We start from the raw sequence: 17,372 nt of genomic DNA, 5'->3' as shown, positions 1-17,372 counted from the left end.
AAAATGTCCTTAACTTAATGCTAGACATTTCTGTTTTAGTATCCTTTGTCTTCAAAAGGCTTCCCTTGTGGCTCAGTTGGTAAAGAATCCGCCTGCCATGCGGGAGACCTGGGTTTGATCCCTGGGTTGGAAAGATCCCCTGGAGAAGGGAAAGGCTACCCACTCCAGTATTCTGGAGAATTCCATGGACTGTATAATCTATGGGGTCACAAAGAGTTGGACACGACTGAGTGAGTTTCACTTTCACTTTGTCTTCAGATTCAGCAAAAGTGCAATTGAGTACTTCCATGTTGTACTCATACTCATTTTCTTGCTTGCTGCTTTATCTGTATCTTGCTTAACTATGAATTTCTCACACCGGAGTTTATTTTAGTACCTGTCCTCCCTTTCAGACTTTAGAATAGTGCTTCTGGAACTTTAATGTACATATGAATGACCGGGAGATTTTTTTTTTTACAACACAGATTAACTCAAGCATTCTGGAACTTTGCCTGAGATTCTTCATTCAGGCAAAGTTTGCAGATGATGCTGATCTCATTGGTTCTTGGAACATTCATTGAGTAGCAAGGCCTTAGAGTACATTAATGTCATTATTCTGCTCTTGTTTTTTAATACTGTTGTTGTATTTTGATTACATACATTTTTAAAGTGCCATAAGACGTTAATCAAGTCAATATTCAATTAGGTTTACCCACATTTATACTTTTAGTTGCTCTTCATTCTTTTTTGCATCTCTGGGCTTTCGTCTGGGATCATTTTTCTTTCAGCATTTTCTTTAATGTGGTTATGCTGTGGATGATCTTTCCTGTATTTGCTTGTCTTTTTTCTTAAATCTTAAGAAGTTTATTGTTTTTGCTGAGCTGGGTCTTCGTTGCTGTGCAGGCGTTTCTCCAGCTGCAGAGAGCAGGGGCTGCTGCTCTAGTTGTGGTGCTCAAACTTCCCCTCGTGGTGGCTTGTGTTTTGGAGCACAGATTCAGAAGTTGCATCTCCCAGGCTCTAGAGCACAGACTCAATAGTTGTGGCACACAGGCTTAACTGGTCAGATTCCTGTGGGATCCTCCTGGCTTGGGATTAAACCCATGTCTCTTGCATTGACAGATTTTTTTTTTTTTTAACCATTGAGCCACCAGGGAAGCTCCTGTTTATCTTTTAAAATGAAAACGAAATATATTTTCAGACAAGCAAACACTGAAATAGGGTATTGAATTACAAATTTGTGAATGCTACTGCTGCTTAAATAAGTCATTTTATTAAAAAAATTTTTTTTGGCTTGTCTGCGTCTTTGTATTTATTTGCTTGGGATTCATTCTTGAATCAGGTTTAAGTTTTAAAAAATTAGTTTTGTAGCCATTGTTTCTTCAGGTATATGTCCTGCCACATGATTTTGGCCTTTTGGAGCTTGTTTTATAAACTCTGCTTTTCAATCCTCTTCCTTGTCTCTTTTGCTCTGTTCTGTATTTTCCATCCTTTTGTCTTTTGTGTGTGTACTTCAGTCTAGATACTTTATTTAAAAAATATTTATTTACTTGATTTTATTTATGACTGCATCGGGTCATAGTTGTGGCAAGTGGGATCTTTGCTGCAGTTTGTAGACTTCTCTAGTTGTGGCGCTTGGGCTTAGTTACCCTCTGGCATGTGGGACCTGAATTCCCCAGCGAGGATCAAATCCGCGTTCCAGGCATTGGAAGGTGAATTCTTAACCACTGTTCCACCAAGGAAGTCCCTAGATACTGATTTATATTTGACCTTTCTTCCTTTTCCTAATCCTTCCTTAAATTGTATGTAATCTGGTATTAAGGCCATCTGTTGAGAGCTTAATTCCAGTTAGTGTACATTTAATTCTAAAGCTTTTGATTCTCTTTTAATAGATTTTAGAACTTTGTTGTAATTCTGTATCTTGATATTTTGAACATGCTGGTATTATAAAATTCAGGTCTGATAAATCTATCTCATTTTTTGTCTTAACTGTTTTTTTTTTCCCCTCTTTGTTTTGATTATGTGGTTTATGGTCTTTTTTTGGGTATACTTAGTGTGTGTGTGTTTTTTTTTTTTTTTTTAACTTTGTTATAGAAAGAGTTAAACAAACAAACAAAAAAAAGAGTTAAATAGTCATGTGTAGAAGTAGGAAGACTCATATTAATGATATTTATGAACCTCTCATCCAATCAGTAATTATTAATTCATAGGCAATTTGTTTTTATTTGTTACCTTTGTACATTTCAGTGTAGCTCTCTAAAAGACAAATACTTAAAAAATATGTATTCATAGTATCATTGGTACAGTTAAAAACTTAATATACAGAGTATCTAGTGAGCAAATTTCTCTCATAGTCTAAAGTTTTGTTGTTTAATTTTTCCTTTATTTTGAATCTAGATTCAGTTGAAGTCTATTGTAGTTGATAATTCTTCTTTTCTTTTTTTTTGGTGGCTGTGCTGCGTGGCTTTCAGGGTCTTAGTTCCCTGACCAGGGTTTGAACACATGCCCTTGATAGTGAAATTGTGGAGTCCTAACCACTGGACTGCCAGGGAGGTCCCAGATTTATTCCTCTTATAACTAGATGTTTGTACTCTTTGACTGACATCATCTCATTTATCCCGCCTCCACTCTGCTGGCAACCACCATTCTGCTGTCTTTTTCTCTTGAGTTGAGCTTTTTAAGATTCATGCATAAGTGAGACCAAGTAGTGTTTGTCTTTCTCTGACCTATTTCACTTAGCATAATGTCTTCAAGATTCCGTCCATGTTATCACAAATGGCTGAATTTATTCCATTGTATGTATGAACCACATCTTTCTTACCCATTCATCCATCAGTGAACATGTAGGTTACTTTGAGGCTTTTTGTTGTGAAAAATGCTGCATTGAACATGGGGGTATAGTATAGATGTCCTATTGAGGTAGTAATCCATTTCATTATGATAGGTACCCATAAGTGGGATTACTAGATTATGTTCTATTTTTGCATTTTTTTGAGAAACTGCCATACTGTTCTATACTGTGGCTGTACCAATTTATATTCCCATTTACTGTGCACCAAGGTTCCCTTTTCTCCAAATCATCACAAATTACTTGTTACCGTTTGTCTTTTTTTATAATGGTCTTTCTAACAGATGTGAGGTAATAGCTCATTGTAGTTCATTTGCATTCCCCTGATGAATAGTAATGTTGAACATCTTTTAAGTAACTGTTGGCTATTTGTATTAATATGTTGTCTTTGGAAGAATGTCTGTTCAGGTCATTTGTCATTTTTAATTGTTTATTTGATTTTTTTGCTTGTGAGTTTCTTGTATGTTTTAGATATTAACCATTTATAAAATAAATGGTTTGCACATACAGTCTCCCTTTCTGTAGGCTGATTGTTTCTTTTGCTGTGCAGAAGCTTCTTAGTTTGATTTAGTCCTACTTGTTTATTTTGTTGTTGCTGCTTGTGCTTTTGGTTGTGATAGCCAAAAAAATTGTTAACCAAGACCACTGTCAAATAACTTTTCCTTTATGATTTTGGTTTCAGATCTGATACATGAGTCTGTAATCCATTTTGAGTTAATTTTTGTGTCTGATGCAAGCTAAGGGTCCAATTTCATGCTGTTACAAGAGCTATTCAGTTTTCCCAGCACCCTGTGCTGAAGAGACTGTTCTTTCCCCATTGAATATTCTTGGCTTCCTTGCCAAATATTAGTTAACCATTTATGCATGGGTTTATTTCTGGCCTTTTCTTTCTGTTCCATTCATCTGTGTGTCTGTTTTTATGCCAGTGCTGTACTGTTTTGATTACCATAATTTTGTAATATAATTTGAAATAAGGAGTTGTGATGCCTCTAGCTTTGTTCTTTCTCAGAATTGCTCTGGCTATTTGGAGACTTGTGGTTTCATGCGAATTTTAGGAATGTTTTTTCTACTTCTTTGAAAATGCCTTTGAAAGTTTGAGGGATTGCATTGAATTTTTATTTTTTATTTTTTGCATTGAATTTTTAAATGGTTTTAGGTATTATGGACATTTTAACAATGTTAATTCTTCTGCTGTTTGAACACAAGAGTCTTTCCATTTATTTGTGTCTTCTTTAATTTCCTTCTTCCTTGTCTTATAGTTTACAGATTTTCCACCTTCTTTTTTTAAAAAATATGAATATTTTTACTTCTGAATATTTTATATGATGCTACTGTAAATGAGATTTTTTTTAAATGAGATTGTTTTCTTTTTCAGATAATTCATTGTTAGTATATTGGAAAATAGCTTATTTCTCTATGTTGATGTTGTATCCTGCTACTTCAGTGGATTTGTTCACTCTTAACAGTTTTTTGTTTGTTTTTGGTGGAGTCTTTAGAATTATTTTATTTTACTGTTTTTTATTTTGACTTGATCTTCATTGTGTCATGTGGGTTTTGCACTGTGGTGTTGGGGCTTCTCTTGTTGCAGTGTGTGGGCTTAGTTTCCCCCAGGGTATGTGGGCTCTTAATTCCCTGGCTAGAGATCGGACCTGTGTCCCTTGCATTGGAAGGCAAATTCTTAACCAGTGGACCACCAGGAAAGTTCTAGGATTTCTTTGTGTGTGAGAGGTGATCATGTCATCTGCAAACATGATACTCATAGCAGGGATGAATCCCACTTGATGATGATGTGTTGTTGTTCAGTCACCAAGCTGTATCCAACTCTTCTTGACCCCATCGACTGCAGCATGCCAGGCTTCCTGGTCCCTCACCATCTCCTAGAGTTTGCCTCAGTTCTTGTCCATTGAATTGATGATAATTGTGTACAATCCTTTTAAGGTGCTGTTGAATTTGGTTTGCTAGTTGTTTTTTTTTTTTTTTTTTTTTGGTTTGCTAGTATTTTGTTTAAGAGTTCTTGCATGTATGTTCATCAGAAGTATTGACCTGTAGCTTTCTTGTATCCTTATTGGACTTTGGTATCAGGGTGATGCTGACAGGTGATAACCGTAAAATGAGTTTGGGAATGTTCCCTCATTTTCAGTTTTTTCTTTTAAGGATCTGAAAAGGATTGGTGTTGATTATTCTTTAAGTATTTGGTAGACTTTGCCAGTAAAACTATCTGGTCCTTGGCTTTCATTGTTGGGAGGTTTTGATTACTAATTCCATTCCCCTGCTAATTATTGGTCTGTTCAGATTTTCTGTTTATGATTCAGTCTTTGTTGTATATTCTTAGATATTTGTCCGTTTTTGTAGGTTGTTTAACTTGTTGGCTTATATTGTTTATGTTCTTGTTGTTCAGTCACTCAGTTGTGTCCGACTCTTTGTGACCCTATGTTCTCCAGCATGCCAGGCTTCCCTGTCCGTCATCTCCTGGAGCTTGCTTGAACTCAGGAAAAATCAGGTTTACATCTTTTTATATTGGGTGCCCATTAACATTATCTTAGCTATATTTATTTTTAGCAGTTTTGCCACTTAACCTTGATGCTAAGAGTTAACTGATTGATACACCACCATATTATAGTAAAAGCCTTCGTTTCTGAAGGACAACTATTCTGGGTTTCTTGGTTGGCAGTTTTTTTCTTTCAGCACTTTGAATATATCATCCCATTCTTACTGGACTTGTAAGGTTTCTTCTGAGAAATCCACTGATAGCCTTATGGGGTTCCTTTGTGAGGAAACTCTTTTTTTTTCTCTTTCAGATAATTTCATTATAATGTGTATGGGGGGATCTTTTTGAGTTGAAATTTTGGGGGAATTATGAGCTTCATGAACCATGGAGGTCCAGATATGTTTACAGATTGGGAGAGTTCCCAGCCGTTATTTCTTTGTAAACTACTGCTCCTTCACCGCCTTTCCTTCTTGGACTTCAGTGATGCACACGTCATCTCTCGCGTTGTGTCCCCGTTTCTGTGGGCTTCCTCTGCTCTTGTTTCTTTCTTCTTCTCTGGTTGGATAATGTCAATTGAACTGTCTTCCACTTCCTAGTTTCTTAATCAAGTCTGCCATTGATGCTCGTCACATTTTATTTCACTCATTGTATTTTTTAGTCCTGGAGTTTTTGCTTGTTTCTGTATTATTATAATTTCTTTTTTTTTTTAACTTCTCATTTTGTTTGCATTATTTTCTGATTTCATTGAAATTGTCCTTTTGTGTTTTCTTGTAGCTCACCGACCTTCCTTAAAATAACTTCTTTGAATTATTTATTTGACAAAATTGCAGATCTCCATTTCCTTAGAGTTGGTTACTGGAAAATCATTGTGTTCCCTTGGTGGTTTAATGTTACCTTGATTTTTCATGTTCTGTGGTGCCTTGAGTTGCTGTTTTTGCCTGTAGGGACGCAGTAGTCTTCAGTTTTTTACTGACAGGCTTTGGGAGAGACATGTCTTTTGTCAGCCCTGTTAAGAATTGTGAGGCTTTCTCACACCTTTTAAAGTGGATGTGTCTGTTCCTCATTTCTTACTCTCTTTTGGAGCGTAATTCTAAGATTGTGTATCCTCTCCTGATCATGCAAATCCAGGTTGAGTGCTGACAGCCTCTCATTTGCTTTTCCTGCAGCTGTGCTGAATTCTCAAATTGGAGTACTTTCTCCCACTTCTGCAGAGTCTGGACAGCTTTTTGCTCATGCTCACTAATTGTCTGTGAAGGCTTGCTTTTGCTGCCCTTAGGGGTGCAGTCAAGGGACCAGCCACAGGGTGAGAGTGTGTGAGTGAGGTGCATGGAAAGTCCTGGGTGCTTATGTGGAGTTGAGGCATCTTCAGACAAGATTTCTCTTGGCACTGAGCTGTGCGACCTTGGGGGAAGGGTGTCACAGGTAAAGTGAAATTGTTCCTCTTAATCTCTTAAGTGTGTCCCAGTCTTGGATTTTTTTTTTTGCATCAGAACTTCTCTGCTGTACTCCCAGACATCCACAGAGGCACTGTTGTCTGTGGTGATTTCTCAAAATCAGTGTTCTTTGGAAGATGGTAGAAAGCTCCCATTTTGCTATTTTGGTCACATCACTATCTACTGATGTACTTATACAACTCAAGCTTAGATTTGTCTTTTGTATAATATTAATATAACTAATTAAAATGGAAATAAACTATGTTGTCTGTATCTGACATTTTTTTTCATTTAGTATTCATTGTAAGTTATCCATGTTGCTTATTGACATATCAGTAGTCTGTTTCTTTTCATTGTTGACTAGAAAACTATAATTTTTTTCTTCTTTGGACAGGTGGTTTGTTTCTAGTTTGAGGCTGCTTCAGTTCAGTTCAGTCACTCAGTTGTGTCCAGCTGTTTGCGACCCCATAGACTGCAGCATGCCAGGTCTCCCTGTCCTTCACCAACTCCCGGAGTCCACCCAAACCCGTATCCATTGGGTCGGTGATGCCATCCAACTCTCTCATCCTCTGTTGTCCCCTTCTCCTGCCCTCAATGTTTCCCAGCATCAGGGTCTTTTCCAATGAGTCAGTTCTTTGCATCAGGTGGCCAAAGTATTGGAGTTTCAGGTTGAGCATCAGTCCTTCCAATGAGTATTCAAGACTGATTTCCTTTAGGATGGACTGGTTGGATCTCCTTGCAGTCCAAGGGACTCTCAAGAGCCTTCTCCAACACCACAGTTCAAAAGCATCAATTCTTTGGTGCTCAGCTTTCTTCACAGTCCAACTCTCACATCCATACATGACCACTGGAAAAATTAAAGCTTTGACTAGACGGACCTTTGTTGGCAAAGTAATGTCTCTGCTTTTTAGTATGCTGTCTAGGTTGGTCATAACTTTCCTTCTAAGGAGTAAGCGTCTTTTAATTTCATGGTTGCAGTCACCATCTGCAGTGATTTTGGAGCCCAAAAAAATAAAGTCAGCCACTGTTTCCACTGTTTTCCCATCAATTTGCCATGAAGTGATGGGACCGGATGCCATGATCTTAGTTTTCTGAATGTTGAGCTTTAAGCCAACTTTTTCACTGTCCTCTTTCACTTTCATCAACAGGCTTTTTATTTCTTCTTCACTTTCTGCCATAAGGGTGGTATCATCTGCATATCTGAGGTTATTGATATTTCTCCCGGCAGTCTTGATTCCAGCTTGTGCTTCTTCCAGCCCAGCATTTCTCATGATGTACTCTGCATATAAGTTAAATAAACAGGGTGACAATATACAGCCTTGACATACTCCTTTTCCTATTTGGAACCAGTCTGTTGTTCCATGTCCAGTTCTAACTGTTGCTTCCTGACCTGCATACAGGTTTCTCAAGAGGCAGGTCAGGTGGTCTGATGTTCCAGTCTCTGAGTATTTCCCACAGTTTGAGGCTGCTTCAATGGTTTTTATTTATTTTGCTTTTTTGTGTTGTTGTTGCTTCATTGGCTACCTGTCCGGACTAATTCTGTAGATTCTGGTTGCCCTGCTGTTTTTTGTCACTGATGTGTGTGTACAGACAGACAGACCAAGACAGCTTTCTGTGAGTCCTTCCTCACTCAGGATAGCTTAGTGGTTTTGCTTATTTGTTTCTTGAAACCATTTTAGTTTCCTGGTACCCTTGTTAACCTTTTTTTGGTTTGTTTATTCTTGCTGTTTATCTGTTGAAGAAACTACTGATTACATGGATCATTCCACGCATAAAGGTTTTTCATTTTGGATCTTGCTGTTGTATACTTGTGGAATTATTGAACATTTTTCCTGTCTCCTGTATTTTTATAATTTGATTATTAGATTTAGAGGCTGGATCAGATTTAGATTAGATTTCTTGGGAAAACTTTTTATAGAATGTGTTGTATTCTGTCAGAAGGCAGATAATGTCATGTTGTTTTTTTTTATAATGCCAGCAGCCATTGCCTAGGTCTTTTACTTCGTTATTAGTTGCGAAATAGTGATATTCTTTTTAAAAAATAATTTTACTTCTTATTTTTGGCTGTGCTGGGTCTTCGTTGCTGCATAGGTTTTTCTCTAATTGCAGAGAGTGGGCGCTGCTCTCTAGTTGTGGTGTGTGGGCTTCTCATTGCAGTGGTTTCCCTCGTGGAGCACAGGCTCTCGTGTCAGGGGTTCAGTGGTTGTGGCACGTGGACTCAGTAGTTGTGGCTCCTGAGCACAGGCTCTGTAGTTGGGGCGCATAGGCTCAGTTGCTCCGCCAATGTGGGATCTTCCAGGATCAGGGATCAAACCTGTGTCCCCTGCAGAAGCAGGTGGATTCTTTGCTAATGAGCCACCAGGGAAGCCCCTGAATGGTGATATTCTAACCCTGTCTTTTGTTTGTTTTTTATTAGCTGGGCTATCTGTATAAATAGAAACTTCCTGTTAGTACCTGTTACTCTGAATTACTGTTTGTACAGAAAGGATACATTTCTCAGTTTTCTTCTTTTATTTTCCAGTTTCAGTGAGTTCTTTAAAACTTTTAATATCTGATTGAAATTGGTCCCTTTTTTTTTTCAGGATTATTATAACATTATGTCATTAAAAAGTAATGTTTTTAGTTTTATTCACCTAACTTTTGGAGAGTTATTTTATATCAGTTTATAAAGAGAACCCTCTTTTTTCGTAATGCATAGTTTTTCATGGTCAGGATGACTTTAACTTGTATTGGTAGACTTTTAGGTTATTTCCAGTCTTTTGGTATTCAGAACAGTGTTAAGTTGAGTATCACTGGGTGCTATTTTAGATGAGAAAAAGTGTGTTAGAAAAAGAGGATTAAAATAGTACTCGGGATCAGTGTATTTTTCATTTTAATAAATACTGTCTAATTTTTACTGATCTATGAAAGCATAAGTATATATGTAGGAGGAGAAGGGGATGACAGAGGATTAGATGGTTGGATGGCATCACCATCTCAATGGATATGAGTTTGAGTAAGCTCAGGGAGATGGTGAAGGACAGGGAAGCTTGGCATGCTGCAGCCTGTGGGGTCACAAAGAGTTGGACCTGACTGAGCAACTGAACAACAACAAATGTTTTCTTTTGAGTTTATCAATGCTAAGTGTTATTTAAACTTTTTGCAATCTATTTGTGAGAAAACATTGTACTTGAGTGGTATGTTTGAACCTGATGTGTATCATTTTTTCTTTTTTAATCCTATTTACTCAGTTTTTCTAATGTTTTCTAATGTTTATTTGAGCTCAGAGAGGTTACTGTTTTGTAAAGACTTTTCCTGGTTTGTGGTTCCTTTGAGGTTTTGCTTTTTGTTGTTTTTATCTATAATTAAACTTTTTATGTGCTCAGTTGTATCAATTCAGAACAGTTTAAAAATACCACTGCCATCTTCTATGATATCTAGTATTTCAGTTGACTTTAAAGACTCCCAAACTACAGATAGGACCTGACTTGCAACTTTGTGATGGTGAGAAAGTGATATACATTCAGTGGAAACTGTACTTTGAATTTTGGTCTTTTCCTGAGCTAGCAATATGTATGATACTCTTTTATGAGGATGGACAGCAACAGTAAGCCCCATAGCTTGCAGTCAAGCTTGCTTCCAGTCAGCTTTGCAGTCTGGAGGGTAAACAGCTGATATACTTACCATTCTGTACCCTTAGAGCCACTCTGATTTTAACTTTAAATACATTTATTAGATAAATTGCATGAGAGGTTCAGCAGTTTACTGTAAAACAGGCTTTGTGTTAGATGATTTTGCCCAGCTGTAGGCTAATATAAGTGTTCTGTGCATATTTAAGGTAGGTGAAGCTAAGCTATGATGCTTGGTAGATTAGATGTAATAAGTGAATTTTCACGATTTATAGTATTTTCAACTTACAATGGGTTTATAGTTATGTAATCACATTGTAAGTCAAGAATAGTCTGTAATAAGTATTTGTTAAGTATTCATGAGTTTGCTCATTTAGGTTTACCCATGTGTTTATTTCCTTCTTAGGGATTTTTTTTTTTTTTTTGCTTTTTGCTTTTTGCTCTTAGATTCTTTTCCTTTTCCCCCCTTCTTCCCCCTTTGGAAGTACCTCTTAATCTTTTTTAAAATTTGATTTTCTATTCATGACCAGTCAGTGATAAACATATAATACATTTGTCCAAAGTTTTGTTTCACCCTTCCCCTTGAGGTCTGCCCTTGGTATCAAATTCGAGATTGAGGCTTACTTGGGTGTAAAGTTGTAAATTAACCATTATTTTAACATTGTTTTAATGTTTTAAAGAACAGTTTTTTCTTTTGGTCAGAAGTCTGCCTCTCAATCCGTGTTGTCATTACTCTATCTAGTCTTTTTCTCTGAAGATTTTACTAAAATTTTCTTTGGAAAATTTCTAATATGTGCAAAAGAATAATACACTTACTGTATTAAAAGGTAAAATTTGTCAGTAGTTCATCCAAGTTCATAACTATGTAGTACCTTTCTTTAATTGGCTTGTATTCACTTAATTGGCCCCTTGAATGGTCTTTTAAATGTGTTTGTAACTAAATTTATGAAATGATTGTTGATAGAATTTTCTGATAGCATCTTGTTCATTATTTAGTGAATCAAGCCTTAGACATATTAGCTGCCTCAACAGCTTTATCTTCACATTCCTTTATTGAGCTGTTACCTAGTACATTATGTTTCTCGTAATTGTCTCTTCCTTTGCACATAATGATCCTTCTGACTAGGATCCCTTCGCCTGTGAGCTTCTTTGTCATCACTCCTCCTTCTTATTCCTTTTCCACTGTCGTCCTTGCTTCCCTTTTTACTAATTCCTATCTTTCAGTTATTTCTTTTAGGGAACTTTCCTTAATCTTTTCCAAGACTTTGTTTCCACTTCCTGCTTGTTAGGTTAAGAAAAAAAAGTTGGCATTAATGATGATGAATTGTACTAAAAAAGTTCTCTTGAACTAGGTATTGTTCAAATAGGATTGGGAAATTTTTTAAAAGTGTAGAAAGTATTCTGTATTTGATTGAGTGTTTAAACTGCTGTGATGGCTGAAGTGGAAATGACAACCAGTGTCCTGCTTTTATTCTTTTGAAATACAAGATGCAGAACTCCTGTCAGTGGACCAAAATCCTAAGAAAAGGTCCTGTGTCAAAAGATCAGTGAATATGTATTATTCCAAGTTTTAAATGATGCATTAGTAGTAATTTCTATATACCCAAGGAACACCTCAGGCTAGGTGTGCTAGCTGGTTCTGGTCTCCTGGGTTGTTCATACTTATTTTAACCGTTTTACCCACCTGCATAGGTCTCTGTGGCTAACCTTGGTGCTGGCTAGGGTTCTGGATAGGGCCCAGCTTCTTGCATGTACCATTCTTTTGGGACTTTGCTGAGAGTATGCCGTCTCCTACATACAAATGAGTTTCATTCCAAGAGTGTGTTTTTAAGTCCAATGAAAACTAGGTACCCTAGGTACCCTACTAGGTACCCTAGGTACCCTACTAATACAATCAGCTATATAGTACTGTACTATAATAGATTTGACACTTTTCACAGAAATAATACATATAAGACAAAAATGAAAACATTTTTAATCTTTTAAATTTTAATTTCAAGTACAATACCTTGAAGAGTACAGTAGTATAGTACAACAGCTGGTATACAGGGTCTGGCATCGAGTGAATAGAGAGTTGCTGACTGTAGGAGGGAGAGGAGATGAGAGATGGTAGAGACTACTGTATTCTGTGCAGTACTGTACAGTCAAGTACACATGCACAGCCACTTGGAGAGGATGCTTGCATGTCATTATTTGTGAGGCATGTGAATTAGGTGATTGGGCATGCAAACACAGGTTCACATCTTTGAAAGTTTGCAACTTGAAGGTTCATATGTAGGGGACTTTTGTACCCTTCTTACTGGCTTGTAAAAAGTATATGAGGTTGTGTTCAGCACTTTTGGCCTGGTCAGTGGTCATGAAATTTTTCATCTGATAATTGTGAGATTGTGTATGGGAATACTTACCCTTTGCTTGGGGTAAGATCTTGGTCATATCTACTAATGGTTTCTTACTAGACTTGTGGGTTTATGCCTCCTATCCTCATATGTTTCCTTTTGGGATTGTGCTTGCCATCATATCATCATAATGTCCACTTGTGGTTTTGAGGTTTTCATGAGCATTTTCTTTTTAAATCTTAAGTGATGAGAACCATTTACTTTTCACCTTATTTCGATCCTGCTACCTCACGCATTGTGTTGGGTATATCTCTTTCAGATACTGAACTTTCTTGCTTTTGAGGGATGTCTGATTACCCAGCCTTAATGTTTCCAATTCCACTTTGATCTCTTCTCTTGGGCTATTATTTTTGGTGTTCTTTAGCTCTTGCCTGGAAAATTCCATGGACTGAGGAGCCTGGTAGGCTACCGTCCATGGGATCGCAGAGTCGGACATGACTGAGCAACTTTACTTTAGATCTGTGTGACAATCCTCCCACCGTTCCCTCTTATCTGTCTGGGTGGTTGGCCCTTTAGAGTTGGAATACAGTTTCTCTTCTATAGGAAATGGTGGAAGGTTTTCTTAAAGTTGCCTCTCTTCTTTCCTTTATTTATTATATTGTGGACTTTAATGGATCTTTGATTTGTAAAGATCAGTGGCTTCTTTTAAACTGAAATTTGGGCTTCTCTTTTTTTTTTAATTGATTTTTAATTGTAAAAACATAACAAATTTTTTCAGCTATTTTTTTTTTTTTAAATATTGGAGCGTAGTTAATTTATAATGTGTTAGTTCCTGGTGTACAGCAAAGTGACTTGTTTATATATATATATATTTTCATGATAGGTTATTCCAAGATATTGAATACAGTTCCCTGTGCTGTACAGTAGGAATTTGTTTATTTCATCTTAACCATTTCTAAGTGTACGGTTTAGTGTTAAGAATATTCACATCGTTAAAGAATATTCACATTGTTAGGCAACAGATCTTCAGAACTTTTTCATCTTAAAAACTGAAACTCTGTACCCGTTAAACAATTCCTCACTTCCATCTCCCACTGACAGCCACCTTTCTACTTTGTTTTTGGTGGATTTGTTTACTCAAGATCTTTTATAAGTAGAATCATAACAGTATTTTGTTTTTTTGTGCCTGGCTTATTTACTTAGCATGATGTCCTCAAGGCTCATTCATGTTGTAGCATGTGATGGGATTTTCATCTTTTTCAAGGCAAAATAACATTCTTCTGTATGTATGTAGCACTTTTTGTTTATTCATCTGTTTGTATACATTTGAGTTACTTCTCTCTCTTGCCTATTGTGAATAATGCTGCTAGGAACATAGGTGTACAAATATTTCTTTGAGGTTCAGTTTTCAATTCTTTTTCATATATATACCCAGAAGTGGAATTTCTGAATCACATGGTAATTCTTTTTGAAATCTTTTGAGGAAGTACTGTATTCTTTTCCATAGTAGTCACACCATTTAGTATTCCCACCAGCATTGCTCAAGGGTTTCAGTTTCTCCGCATCCTCATCTATATCTGTTATTTTATGATATTTTAATAGTAGCTATCTTTAAAAAAAATATTTAATGGTTGTGCTGGGTCTTCGTTGCTCTTGGCTTTTCTCTAGTGGCAAGCAGAGGCTACTCTCTAGTGGCCATGCATGGTCTTCTCAGTGCAGTGGCTTCTCTTGTTGAAGAGCATGAACTCTAGGATGCGTGGGCTTCAGTAGTTGCAGCACTTGGGCTCAGTAGTTGTGGCTCCGAGGCTCTAGAGCACAGGCTCAGTATTGTGGTGCATGGGCTTAGTTGCTCTGTGGCATGTGGGATCTTCCTTGACCAGGGATTGAACCTGTGTCTCCTGCATTGTCAGGCAGTTCTTTACCGCTAAGCCACCGGGGAAGTGGGGAAGGCAGTGGCACCCCACTCCAGTTCTCTTGCCTGGAAAATCCCATGGATGGAGGAGGCTGGTGAGCTGCAGTCCATGGGGTTGCTAAGAGTCGGACATGACTGAGCGACTTCCCTTTCACTTTTCACTTTCATGCATTGGAGAAGGAAATGGCAACCCACTCCAGTGTTCTTGCCTGGAGAATCCCAGGGATGGGGGAGCCTGGTGGTCTGCCGTCTATGGGGTCGCACAGAGTCGGACACAACTGAGGTGGCTTAGCAGCAGCAGCAGGCAGGGAGGCCCAGTAGTAGCCATCTTAACAGGTGTGAAGGGATAGCTCATTGTGGTTTTTTATTTGTGTACTTCGTTTTGAAATCATGAGGTTTGAGCCTTCCATCTTTGTTCTTGTTTTAAAAAATTGTTTTGGTTATTTGGGATCCTTTGAAATTGTATATAAATCTAAGGGTAGAATTTTGTATTTCTGCAAAAACATTGTTGGGATTTTGGTAGGGATTGTATTGACTGTATAGATCATTTTGGACTGTGTTGACACTTAATGATGTTAAAAGTTCCATGGATATGAGACTTCTATTTATTTGTATCTAATTTGTGGAACTCCATGGTCTGCAGCATGCCAGGCTTCCCTGTCCATTACCAACTCCCAAAGTTTACTCAAACTCATGTCCATTGAGTCGGTGATGCCATCCAACCATCTGATCATTCTCTGTTGTCCTGTTCTCCTCCTGCCTTCAGTCTTTTCTGGCATCAGATTGTTTTCAAGTGGAGTTCATTCTTTGCATCAGGTGGCCAAAGTATTGGAGTTTCAGGTTCAGCATCAGTCCTTCCAATGAGTATTCAAGACTGATTTCCTTTAGGATGGACTGGTTTGATCTCCTTGCTGTCCAAGGGACTCTCAAGAGTCTTCTCCAACACCACAGTTCAAAAACATCAGTTCTTTGGCGCTCAGCTTTCTTGATAGTCCAACTCTCACATCCTTACATGACTACTGGAAAAACCATAGCTTTGACTAGATGGACCTTTGTTGGCAAAGTAATGTCTCTGCTTTTTAATATGCTGTCTAGGTTGGTCATAACTTTTCTTCCAAGGAGCAGGCGTCTTAATTTCATTGCTGCAGTCACCATCTGCAGGGATTTTGGAGCCCCCCAAAATAAAGTCTGTCACTGTTTCTAGTGTTTCCCCATCTATTTGCCATGAAGTGATGGGACCGGATGCCATGATCTTAGTTTTCTGAATGTTGAGTTTTAAGCCAACTTTTTCACTCTCCTCTCTCACTTTCATCAAGAGGTTCTTTAGTTCTTCTTCACTTTCTGCTATAAGGGTGGTATCATTTGCATATCTGAGATTATTGATATTTCATCCGGCAATCTTGATTCCAGCTTGTGCTTCTTTGGGCCCAGCGTTTCTCGTGATGTACTCTGCATATAGGTTAAATAAGCAGGGTGACAATATACAGCCTTGACGTACTCCTTTCCTGACTTGGAACCAGTCTGTTGTTCCATGTCCAGTTCTAACTGTTGCTTCTTGACCTGCTTACAGATTTCTCAGAAGGCAGGTCAGGTGGTCTATATTTATTTGTTTATTGTTTATTGTGATCCACACAGTTTATTGTGACCCATACAGCCAGCGGTATATAGTCCGATCTAGAACAGGGAAAGGTTTTTATTTCTACAAACGAAAGTTAAGCCATACACAGTTGGTAAGTAGTGGAAGGATGTTAGTATAATGGAACATCTTACTAGTTCATATGAGATTTTTCACCATCACATTGTTTTATAGTGATTCATGCAAGTTTTCTTGTGATTAAAGACAAGACTCTAGTAGTATATGAAAAAAGAGTAACAAAGCTGACATTCCTCAAAAATGCCTTCTTGTGCATGTGATTGCTTTATTGCCTTCAAGAACTCCTGTATTTTCTACTTTGTAGAGCTGTCTGGCGATGCAAAGTCATAAAAAAATGATAGATTCATGAGAATGATTACATTCGATCTTTAATTTTTTGGAAATGATCTTTGTTAGAATTGAATGCCCTCAAGCACCTTCATATCAAAAGATGAAGCATGAACCTCATGGTTTAAAGCTGAAGATTTTTGTAAAAAATCTTAAATCAGACTAGTTACTGGTTTTATCAGTGCTCTGGTTATGGTTTCACAGGTTGTGAGTAGTCTGCTAGTAACATTTTATTGTTAGTCTCATTTTCTTTATTGCAAGATTTTATATTATGTGAGGATTCATAGCAGTGTTTACATGACACAATAGGGAATGCCTGTACAGAGAGATTAAATGTTTTCAATATGATACTCTTGGCCTTCAGCTATCTGAATGTTCAAAACCCAGCTCTCTCTGGTTCAGCATCTCCAGAGAAACTTTTGGAGGTCCTGTGTGTGTGTGCGCGCGCGCGTGTGCGCCACAAAGGTGGGTGGGGTGGGAGGGCAGTCAAGGGTATGGGGGTTTGTCTAACTGCTTCTTAATAAGACTCTACTATTTTTTAACCTCATTTATATTCCCCCTTTTAGAAGTACTCAGTGTTTCTAACTTCTGAATTTTTCTGAGACTTTGTGGACAAAGTATCATATTAGTCATTAATTAAACAGATCTATTTTCTTTAGTGAAAGCAAAAACAGATTACGTGAAATATTTGTAAGTCTAGTTTTTTTTTTTTTTTTTGTTAAGTATTGGCTATTGGCTTTTTTTTTTTTTTTGGCTACTGGGTGTAGCATGCAGGATCTTAGTTCCCCAA

General features: G+C 37.5%; 1 protein-coding gene across 5 annotated transcripts in view; it reads left to right on the top strand.

The window, feature by feature from the left end:
- USP34 (ubiquitin specific peptidase 34) overlaps positions 1 to 17,372 on the top strand; it is a 230,124-nt gene that overhangs the window by 23,336 nt on the left and 189,416 nt on the right. The gene's annotated exons all lie outside the window — the stretch shown is intronic.

The sequence above is a fragment of the Odocoileus virginianus genome, chromosome 2 (genome assembly GCF_023699985.2).
Source record: "Odocoileus virginianus isolate 20LAN1187 ecotype Illinois chromosome 2, Ovbor_1.2, whole genome shotgun sequence".
Classification (NCBI taxonomy): Eukaryota; Metazoa; Chordata; class Mammalia; order Artiodactyla; family Cervidae; genus Odocoileus; species Odocoileus virginianus.
The sequence above is the reverse complement of the archived record's forward strand: the minus strand, read 5'-3'. Positions and strand labels throughout refer to the sequence as shown.